Below are 11960 nucleotides of genomic sequence, written 5' to 3'. Positions count from 1 at the left end.
AAGGCATCACACTCCAATTCATACCAATATGGAAGGAACTCCTTAGACTTTCTCTGTTTTAAGCAATGCACTTTGCCTTTCCTCTCATTTTTCCCAGCTGCATTTTACAACTGTTACCAACAGGACTCTTGATCAATTACTGATTAGCTTTGCTATTGCTGAGATTTATTCTAGGCACAAGCAAAAGAGGTAGAAGTCTATGGCAGTTATGCTCAGGCAATGAAAGAAGCAGGTCCTCATCCCCTATTTTTATTTTTATGTTCTTTTATCTGATAAAAAAGTATATTACCCCTTCAAACATACAAGGCACTTTAGGTTAAAGCGTATGGAAATACAAACCACTTATGGTTAAAAAGAAAAAAACAGGGCTGAACCCAGTTAGCATAGTGACACTACAAGACTATCAATATTTCTGCAAATTGTTTCTGAGAGCAGGGTCATCAACTTGTCTGATATTTATGACTTTTCTTCCATTTAAGAGGATTGGCATCTCCTGCTCTTGTAGGGCCCATGGCAATGGCCTCTACAGAACCCCTCTTTCAAGAAACCTGGTGAGGCCTATGAAACACCATTTTAATAAGATGCAGGTGTTTTGCATGTTGTCCTCTTTTTGCTCATGGAAACTGAGGCACAAAGATGACACAACTTCCCAAGGGCAGGCAGGTGGCAACCTCAACAAGGAGAAATTACTCCCTGAGCATCTGAAGCATCTCTCCAGTGCCCCAGCCACAAGCTCAGGATGCCCTTAAGACCCTCATGCAGGTAGTTGGGCAGCAGCACCATGAATATCAATTACTTGTTCATGCTTGGTAATGCATTTCTTTTATTTTTCAAGTTTCAAGGAACCAGGGGGAAGCAATACAGAAAAAAAGGTGGATTATGTCCCCAAGCCTGTGTTGAAGGGACTCTCTTCTGGACAATGAGGACATTCTGAAACCTGTGTTTGACCTTCTACAGGACTGGAAAAGGCCAATGTGACCCTGGGAGCACAGACGTCTTTCTGAACTCTTAACAGTCTAAGCAGCCCCCTGCAAATCTTTTATGCACAGGCAGCCACACAAACCAGTTTTAGCTTGTTCAGGCCTTTTAAATGGAAATAAATTCTTCAACCTCTCTTATCACTGACAGAGCACTTACCAGCCTAAAAGTCTCATAAATATATAGCTTGTGTTAAATTGCCCTCTAGAGGAGACAACATAGAGGCAAGAGAATGAAGAGCTGGAAACCAATTGTAACAACTTTTTCTTTAAAGCAGCAAAACTACCACAGTAATGCCATGCTGTTCTTTCAATATATCAGGAGAGAAATCTGATTGTACAACTGCCCTTTGTTCCATTTTGCTTCAAGGGCATAAAATCCTGTAGTACAAAATACAGCTGTTATTTTATTTTGTTGTTTCAAGATGAGGAGGTAGATCTTCATGATTCAAAGATGGGGTTCTGTTTTTCAGACAGGTAGGGAGCTGCAACTCTTCATTTTTAATTTACTTTAAGGAAAGCAGGATGAGTTTTTTGATTAAAAATAGATTTCTACTGATCAGTCAACTCTGTTGCTTCACACTCATTCAATCCTGAGCTTTTCAAAACTCTTTCTCACCATGTTCAATTGGCAGGGTTTTGCAAAAAGAATCCCTAGGGGGGAAAAATCACTAACTGTTGCAGACTTTGTTCTTAAAACAGGAATTTTATAGATTCCTTTAATTTTTCCATTTTATAGAAAGTAGTCTTTAAATTTTAAAGAATGACTATATCCCTTACCTGGACCTTTTCACCCTTAATAATCCTGCCTACTCATGTCAAAAGGAAACAAATAGTATTATATACCTTAGGGGTAAAATGTGTGATAAGGGCTATCTGGTTTAATTAAAAGAGATAAATAGCAAATCAAAGCATTTTAGCTGTCTGTAACACTAATGGAGTGGGAATACAACACGTAAGAACAAGTATTGGGGTGAATGGAGGTAGGAAACACCAAGAAACTAAGAGAATTCAAAAGGCTGGGCATCTGGGGGAAAATTCATACCTATTGAAAGTTTACCACTATGAATTTATGTCAGAGATGTTACATGTCTCCTGTTTTTGGGAAACCACAAAGAGGTATATTCTCACATAAGCTAAAACAATGTGTTAGTCATAAATTATTATATGCAGTTAGGACAACTGTTAATTCTTTAATGCAGTATTATATTAATAAAAAAATAAAAAATTAGAAAACAAGCCATTCTGGTCACTATACCTGCAAAGATGTATGGACCATGGCTACTTTACCAAAATAACAGTGGCAACATTACTATAGATTGCAAATGACAAGACTGAAAAATGAGAGGAAGCCGTAGAAACCTGAGGTGTCTGATATGATACAGCAACATGAGAAATTACGTGTCTCACACTGATACTTTTCCCAGGTACCTGCCCTACCCCTCTCATGGATATTGCTGGCCCCAAGGCAGGGTAATATGATGCACAATTGATTAGTTTCCAAATTGCTGTAAATTTCTATATTCAAGTAAGGTGATTCCTCTTTCAGTATACCTTATCATAACGAGCTGAAAGCCTGATGTTCCAGGAAAACCATAATGAATGGATTGAATGTGCTTTGTACAGGCAAGGAAAATGAACCAGAATGACACTGATCTAAATTTTATGAATATCATCCACATTGACCATTAAAAATTGAAGTTACAAAGTTAATTACAGTAATTATTTCTCTGTGCACAAATCAATCAGCTTCCTCAGTATTCATGGGTGCATCCCCTTAGGGATGTCCAGTTTGCTTAAGTGTTTGCCATCCTGGTCATTATTCACAAAAGACAAGACATCCTTTTCTCAGACTTTTCCCTTGATCTCTGCACACTGGGATTGGTTGCAGCTAATTTATGCCATCCCTCTATTTGGGAACAAAGACCTGCTCTAATTTACCCCCCTCCTACATCTATGTAAGAAGATAAATGTATCATCTTGAAACCTGAAACAGGAATTCCAGGTATAACTCTAGAGCTCATAGAGCATTCTGAAATGAATATCTTTTTGTAATTACTTCAGTCTCGAGACCCATGGTAACAAAGGGCAGTTGACATCTGCATAATTTACACCTAAGTATTTACAAATGCTTGAGAGAATACGAACAATACAGAAAGAGAAATGCAACAAGAATGCAAACCCATAAATCTGGTGTGGATGGCACATTATTCACATCATATTGTATTCTTACAGTGCACGAGAACTGCATAATAATTTGATGGGTGCATTTCTAGAATTGTATATAGTATATCTCTGCTGCCTCTACAAATTACAGACAGGAATACTGTATTAGAGTAGGGATGAGAAAAATGAGTTAAGGCATTCATTTTACAAAGCACTAAAATAGAACCATAATATCAAATCAATGTCAGCTACTGTAAAACAGGTATAGTAAAAATGTGATCAATTTAGGCTTACTCATGACTTTGCTGGAAAGCTTTCAAGCTGATTTGAGTAAGAGCATCATATTACAAAAATGGAACTGAGCTTTATTTGAGACATTTCATCCAACCTTCTTTTAAGAAGACATTTATTGGTGCCTACCATTCTGCAATATGACTGCCCTTCAAAATTTTTCTGTGAGAAAGATTTCAAAATACTGTATGAGAAGCTGCAGGTTCTTCCAGTGGGCTAGAGAGGAAACAGTTCTAGCACAGCAAGAATTCATTGCCATCTTCCATGCTCTCGACAGGTTCTCAGAGATCATTTAATGCAATAATATTTAGCACTCCATAAATTCTCTAAACTAAGTAACCAAAAGAGTGCCATTACATTCACAAAGCGAAATTTTCACTCATTTTTTACCTTCAAAAAAAAGTGAAATTTTGGAATTAAAATGGGGGATCTTGAGTTATTGCAAAGAGAGGGAACAGGATTTGTGAGGTAGAAATTTGCAGAAATAAGGCTTCAATCATTCCACTGGCTGTGATGAAGAATCTCATCCTGTGAGTTTAGCTGTTGCCTTTCAAGCAAGGTAAACACCCTGGTTCAGGAGCCAGCACGGTGACCAATACCCAGGCTACTCGGTTCCTCTGCACACAAGACACCAATGTGATGGATGGCAGAATGGCATTTATTGCTGGAGAATTTGACATTTTATAACCTAGGGTCACTGTGTTACTCCCATGTGCTTTCATCACAGCTAGGTGCTATTGGCTAATTGCAAGAGGCACTACCATACTAAAGGGGGGGGGGGAGGGGTGACTATCTTTCTGTTACATTCCGATATCTTCCGAGTGCCAGACCGTACTTCTACATTTAGCCCCTGTCATTTTCTGTCAGCCTTGAAAATACAGATGTAAGAAACACGTCTCTTGGTGTAGCACCATGACCACAAGGTGATCAAAAAGCATAGCACCACTGAATGGGTGCCCTTGTGTCACCCATTTACTCCTCCCACATCAGGTTCAGTCTTCACCACCTGGGGCTGAGCTTAGTTTGCTTGCTGATCTGACTGGGAACTAATCTTACTGCAGTTTTAGTTGAAGAATGAACATCTGAAGCACAGCTTGAGCCAATACAAGAGCAGTGATGGGAACATGCGCTGGTAGCTGGGACAATAACATTCTGCAATTAGACTGCCTTTAGTCCACCATGAAACTGCAGGACTAATGTACATCAAAACCCCCAACAGTTCTAAGCACTAAGGAGCTGCATTGCTCTCATTTAGGGACTATGGGTAGAGAGTTTGATTCCTGAGCCATGGAGTTCTACACCAACAGCTATTTCTCATCCTCTGGAAGAAATCTCTGAATTACAATATCACAAGTCCTGCCTTGCACTGAGCCAAGCACAAGAGTAAGTTTGTCTGCCTGTTTGAAACAAATACAAATTGCTGCACTACTGGGCATAATATATCTGTGAAAAGAAAACCACCTACACAAATTAACTATATGCCAGCATTTTCCTGACATCCATTTAAGGATAATACAACAGTGAGAGGACACTCTTAGAGCAACATGAAATGCAATTAAATGAGAAATCAAGATCTGAGGTTATTGTATGTATCATTCTTTTTTTTGGATGATGGCCCAATCCAGGAAGACTGTTCATTAACAGCATGAAAGAACACGTCTTGAAAGGGAAAACACACATTTGTTACTGTGGTACAGTGGGTCTGCTGTAAATCATACAGGCTAACAAACCAGACAGCAGCAGTAGCTCATGGGTACTGGACATTTTAGACAGGCAGAGTAAACCTATTGTCAGAGATAAACCACACTTCATCATCTTTCTCCTTCACTGAGGGAAATCAGGAAGAGCAATAACAGAATATTCATTTTCAGAAACACCTTTGAAACAGATGTTGAAGGACTGCTAAGAGAAGATGTTTGCAGAGTATTTTGTAAACAATCTATAGAATCACATAAGGAACTTAATACATTATAGCTTGAAAACCTATGCATACACTTAGCTTACACAGAATAAGCGTGAATTACTAAGTGCATTCTTCTCAACTTTAATGCTTCTCAGCTGTGTTCTCCTGGTGACAGAATCATAAATACTACATCCGACAGTGTTATGCCAGTGCTGCTAGTAGTGTGCCCTTATTTTTGCATAACTTTGCAGTAAAGTGTGAAGTGACCTTCAGAAATTGAGATTTTTCCTCTAAGTCTGTACCACCTGTCAGTTCCAGGAAAACTCGGCTCCCTCCTCACAGAGGTCTACTCCACTTGTCTGACTGAAGGTCCGTGCAGGTGGGTTGTGTAGCTGTCCTATCATTTCTAGGGTAGCTCTGCACTGATGATGTCCAGAGTATGAGAGACTCCCTGCACCTCAGACATACATTTCACAGCAAAAAATTCTACTTATTTATGTTCTTTGTTACCCCTGCAATCAGTTTTGTCCAGATCTGCACTTCCTTATCTGGCAGCTGTAGAACTGTTCATAGCTGTGGAGTCTCCAGTGCCAGGATAGGTCCCTATCTCTTATCATCCCTTGCCTGCATTCCTCTGTGCTGTGTTCCATTTTTCCGTCTCTCAAGGCCGATGCTATCACTCCAGGGTTGTATTTCTTTACACTACATCACTGTGTTAGAGCCATAAATATCTCATTACACATATAGAATTACTATCGGCTAAAATATCTGTACAGAACCATGGTTATACAACATAAAGACACACAAAAGCAAAATAAATTAACCACAGATAACTGGTCAATTAGAGAAACTGCTGTCACAGCTAGGCCAAGTGAAACCAAGATACAAACGTCAAGAAAACTCAGACAGAGCAAGCCTAATAAACCACAGTCTCTCGGCCTTGCAGATTCAACACAAAGATCATGGTCTGCAATCTGAGAACAGCAATCCTGTGCTGCAAGGACAAGGCTCTCATTCCTAGATCTGTACATCCTGAATCCTGTTTTTTTAACCCACTTCCTCTGGGGGGGAAAAAATCTTCCTTCTATAGTGAACAGATGAAGTCAACAGCATTTAACTTCTTCTCTGGAAGTAATTCACTTGCTCCATGCCTGCTGATATCTTACCCAGCAACTCCTACCATATAGAAAACAATTGCAATGGCATCACCACTTGTCTGTGGTCACACAGAGGCTTCTAGAGCAAGCCAGTGTGTCTCCACAGGAAATCCCTTCCTGAGAGGCAGAATGAAAGAGGAGAATCAGATTTGCATTCAGTGTTAATCAGCACAGATTCACTGAGATTAATGACAATGAATTTATGAGAGATGTGAGAACTATTAAAAATCCTTTTGTTCGTGTACAGCAGGAATTTTCACGTGCAATTCTACCTTCTAAAAATTCACTATTTGAGTTCTTCGCATCGTGTTTCAACTTTCAGCCAGACACAAAGTACAGGTTTCTGGCCTTCTAGTCAGTGCTCAGGAAGTGAATAAGCTCCTGCAGGACCATGGAGTGGGTTCATTCTCATTGCCTTCACATTCAGTAAGCACAAACATAGCACCTCTGTACATTTGAATTCCTTACGAGACTCTTCAGTGCCTTGCACAGATCTAAGGAAGTAAAGAGGAGGTGGAGGAGGCATTTTGAATAACACTACACAAATAAGTTCTTAGACATTAGGGAGTGGAAACTACAGGTTTTCTGGTTTGATTTGGGCATTCAAAAAGTCATTAAAAATGTTCAGTTAAAATAGCAAAATGTATGCAAACTTGTGACTGTTTCTGCCCTCAGATGACTCAACCCTTTCCCTCTCATAGTGCCCTGGTTACCATTGTTTCACCAAAACAGAAATTATCCACTTAGATTAATAATTGTGTCATGTCTAGGCATGTTAATTAATAACTCTGAGCTGCTATTAGCTGCTCAATAGCCATCATAGCCCAAACTGCAGTGTTGGGTGTCTCAGTTTGCTTATCTCTGAAGCTGCCTGAGGATGCTGGATCATGGATCCATGACCATGGATCATACATACCCATGGATATTAAAAGTCAAAGTTTAAGTATCTCAATAAATGACTTGATCTCTCATTAGAATAATGGTATAGAGGCCTCAAAATTGTACATCCTTGATGTTGACACCAGATTATTTTAAACTGTAGCCCCACTCTTAAACTGCAGCCTCACAAAGAGACTGTGAGATGAGGCACAGCTTAGTAGTCATTGAAGCAATATACAACTTAGCAACACAAGCACTTTCATATATTTGATTCTGAATGCTGCTTTGGCACCCCTGACATTGCACAGTCCTACTTTTCAAGAGAAATTTCTACTCAGTAGCATTTTGGAGATGCTTTGTTTGGAATTTCAGGAGCTTTCAGACACTTTCCTTTGATGGTGATGACTGGCAGCAGATGGCTATAGCATTGTGTCTTACTTTTAAGATGCTCACCCAAATTATTCTGCTCTCTCCATTCTGGTATTTCTCAGTGACATACAATTTTGACTAAAGGTCTACTAAAGTTAGCTGACGGACTTCTGATGTCAGTTGATGCCGAGTTATTATAATTATAAACTCGAACACTTCTGTGTCTTGTCTTTCTGTCCCATTCTCATACCACACAAATAACATTAAGCAAGTTTTTATTTTACTGACAGAACTACTGTGGCAGATTTTGTCTACAGCCATTGCTTCATGATCTCCCACATAATTCTTGCTGATTTTCCTTCTTGCATTGCTGCTTGAATGTCTGTACAGCAGTCAAGTACACTAATACTCCACATTATTTGTATACTGTTTCAAAACAATCCATCTCAGTCTTCTTTTCCCTGATGCATGGTTTCCCTGAGGGCAGTTGCTCCATCACTAACTGTGGTAGGTTTCTCTAGGCAGGCAGTCATACAAAACTCATGTTTTCAAGCATGGATGAGATTCAGGACATACTGACTTACCCCTCTCAGGATCTATCTCCAGGACATTTTTAAACTACAATATGCCAATGCCATAAGCAAACCATTTTTGTCATTTTACTTGCAAATGTGATTTAAACACACATTTTTAGTGTAAGGCCTTCCACAATTTCTCTCCTTGGCAATTGTTTCCTGCACTGTTTAAACACATCCAAAACTGAAGTCTAACCATACAGAGAAGTTTAACTTTATTGCTAAAGCACAGTCGACAAATGGAGGTTACTGAGCCGATATTGCTGAGACTGGCTGTCCCCAGAGAGCACTGGCCTCAGCACATCCCCATGCTGCCTCCAGTGTCACAGGACTCTCCCTGGGCAGCATGCTCTGCGCACCAGGAGCTGCCTGCACAAAATGCAAAGTTTTCCATATACAGCTCAAAGACAGGGTAGAAAAGCTTCTACACAGCATTTGTGGATGTAACAGCCATCAGTCAACCACTGCACCAACACATCTCTGGCCTGAGCACTTCATGTTGCTATAAGACAGGAGGAAGGACTGGGAAATGGGCTTGTCTGTGATGGAGGATGGGACGTACAGGCCTCATAATTCAATCAAAAATAAATAGAAAATGAATAATTATCAATAATAAACTGCATAATTAATTACAATAATGTCTCGTAGCAAAATTCATAGTCATGATAGATTTTCAAATTATACTACTTTAGACAAGTTTGTCCTCCTGTACCAACTTTGCCATGCATATGACTAGGACCATTTATAGGAAAGGGAAAAAACCTATGAGAGAGTCACTAACATTTCAAATTGATTTCTTCTGTTTTAATAATCACTATTGACCCTCTTTGGGGGAGCAATTTCCTGGTGCTGGCAGAGGAGGCTGACTGTAGAGCAGCCAGCCTCTTCAATACAGTTCATTAACATACCTAAAAGTCAACTTTTATGACCGTCATTTCAGAAACATCCATACTTACAAATCATTTACTATTTTTGAGGAGAAGATCATGCTTGAAAATGAAATGAGCACATTAACACAAAAGGATCTGTCACTGCTTCATTTATTTCAGGCAAAATGCATGTTTTTGTAAACCGGATTTCCTTGAAAAAAATCTAACTGACATGGTAACTGACGATTCAGTTAGACTCAATATTTTTCTATGAATTTACTTTACAAACACTTTGTCTGATTTTAATATTTTCAAAACATACTTAACAGTCTACTTTATGAAGCAGTCAGGCATGAGCTTATGGGTCTGCTGGGCCATAAAATAAAAAAGTGTCAGGAAGATGAAATGCAATGCAAATCTCCACAGCCCATACTCACATGCCTTTAATGCCAGCACTCTACATAATTCTTATTCTAGTACTTTACACTTTTAGTCCTCAAATTTTCCCCCATAGTGATATACTGGATAGTGCTGATCCTTCTTCTGTTTCTTGCTTTCAGCGTCTCAAATCAAAAATATTCTGAGAGACATCAGACCTCCTGGCCAAAGGAAGAGCTTAAGAAATTGGTGATGAAAACTCATAATGACCAAAGGAAGCATGAGGGTAAGAAGAAGGGATAAGAAGTGCAGGGGAAGATCACCAAGCTGGTATCTCAACAAGACTCATGTACACAAATCTGCTATCTCCCCTGGGGCACTGCCAGGCCTCTCTCCTCCCACCCCACTCCTTATTCTACTGCCTGACATTTTCTGTCTTATATGGGAAACAGAGGCTAGAACAGACTTCACAAGGAGAGGACTGTCAAGGGACAATAAAAAGTGCATCCCATTTACACAAAATAGTATGAAAATACACCTTGCAGAAAGAATGTGAAGAGGCTAAATGTACAGTTAAAATTTGTTTCCCCATGGAAAAGCTTTAGACAATACCAAATAATTCTCTCCAAATGAAGAAACTGTAAGCATTTAAACTGAGATAATTAGCACAGTGGACTTTGGGGTTTGTAAATATTTATATTTACATTTAAAGAGTAATTATTTGTGGATTTCATTTGTATTTCAAAATGGACAGAAAGTTCTCCTTTGCAAGCCTAGCTTTTCTTTTACTTTGCTGAACAATATTAAAAGTTAAAATCTTTCCAAGCAATCAAGTGAAACTCTGACCCCTACCGGCAAAAGGCCCTTGAGTAGGCTTAAAATACATTTTTTTCTTGTGTGACTAGAGTATGAAAAGCACTGATAGCACAGCACATTAGGTAGACAAAAATGAGTGAACAAAAGGTTTATATGAATGGATCACTGACATTCCACTTCAAGACGCTAGTTGTGTACACGCAAATGTAACAACTTTAAATCTCATTAACCCTCTGTAGTTGCTCTTGGAGGTTTTTTCACTGTAGACAAAACAAGCAATCTCTGTTTCCATGAGCTAATGTACCTAAAATCCCAACAAGTAGTCCATAGGCCCCCATTTTCAGTGTAATTCCGGTTAAAAGGACATACGAATTTTGTTTTCAATGCATTGATATCAGGATTAAATTCAATCTTTTCTCCATATATATTAATTTAGAGAAAGCATCAAACCAAGACCACATTTCTTGAATATGGCCTGTAAGTGCATGAACTATAAATGCTTATAAATGCACAGTGTTATCAAAGCATGTACAATGGATTAGCTGCAAATCTGTTACATTAAAAACTTCCGTGTGCTGCAAACCACTGAGGAGTGAGGCGGGAGTGCCCTCTTGTGTTTACAGAGGAATGATCCTAATGGTCATGCCATTCAAAATCACTAAGTGGGGAAAATTCATCTGCTCCTGTATCAAGCATCTTCAGGCTGGTTGCAGGTCAGGGGTACATCAGCATTGCAAAACCGACCGCTTACTAGTTCAAATAAGGTTTTGGCCTCTTGTTTTGTCATGCAGTATCATGCAGCTCATTTCTCCATCACCAGCTCTTCTGCTGCAACCTTCAGCAATCCCTGGCTTTGCACAGGCCCACCACCCATGCATCATGTGGAGAAACATGAACAAGAGCCACTGGTTCCTCTCTATCTGCTGTTCCCTCCCAGCTCCTGCAAGGCAAGTCCTGCCTTTGTTGCAGAAATGTAGGTATAAAATATGATCAAGTTAGTGTAGATCCTAGTGAGGTCTGTGGTAACTGAAAGTAGGGCGACAGCAGGAGAGGGACACATGGAGCTGGACCCACATGATTCCCACAAGGAGAGGACATGGATAATCTCTTCATCTGCTTCTGCCTACAACCAGTCTGGTAGGCTGAGTAAGGTTTTTCAAACTCTATGACACTCCTAGTATAATATGCATTAATTATGCTAAAGCTATCTTAGTTTATTCCTTACTTGTATGTAATAGACAAACCCTACAATACTGTGTCACAAACTCCTGTTGCAGTTCATAGAAACTCCTTAAACATGCCAATAAACTGCAGAATCTTCATGACAAATGAAAGATATCAATTAACAGGGCAGCTGGCTCCAGCCAAGGTCACTTGGTAATTCTGGCAACTGTGACAGCTCCTGAGGGAATAGTCAGCTGCATTACAGCAAATACTGATGGTTTTCACTGTGCATGCAGCTACCAGGGCCACTCAGCAGTTTCTCCAGCTCCATCTAGCATCTTAAGTTCCCCTGTGTAACATCAGGCTGCCTGTGGGCAGTGGGTTGCTTGCCTCATCCGAGAACAGGTAATGGCCAG

Source organism: Poecile atricapillus, chromosome 3 (genome assembly GCF_030490865.1).
Source record: "Poecile atricapillus isolate bPoeAtr1 chromosome 3, bPoeAtr1.hap1, whole genome shotgun sequence".
Taxonomy (NCBI): domain Eukaryota; kingdom Metazoa; phylum Chordata; class Aves; order Passeriformes; family Paridae; genus Poecile; species Poecile atricapillus.
Note: the sequence above shows the minus strand (reverse complement) of the source record.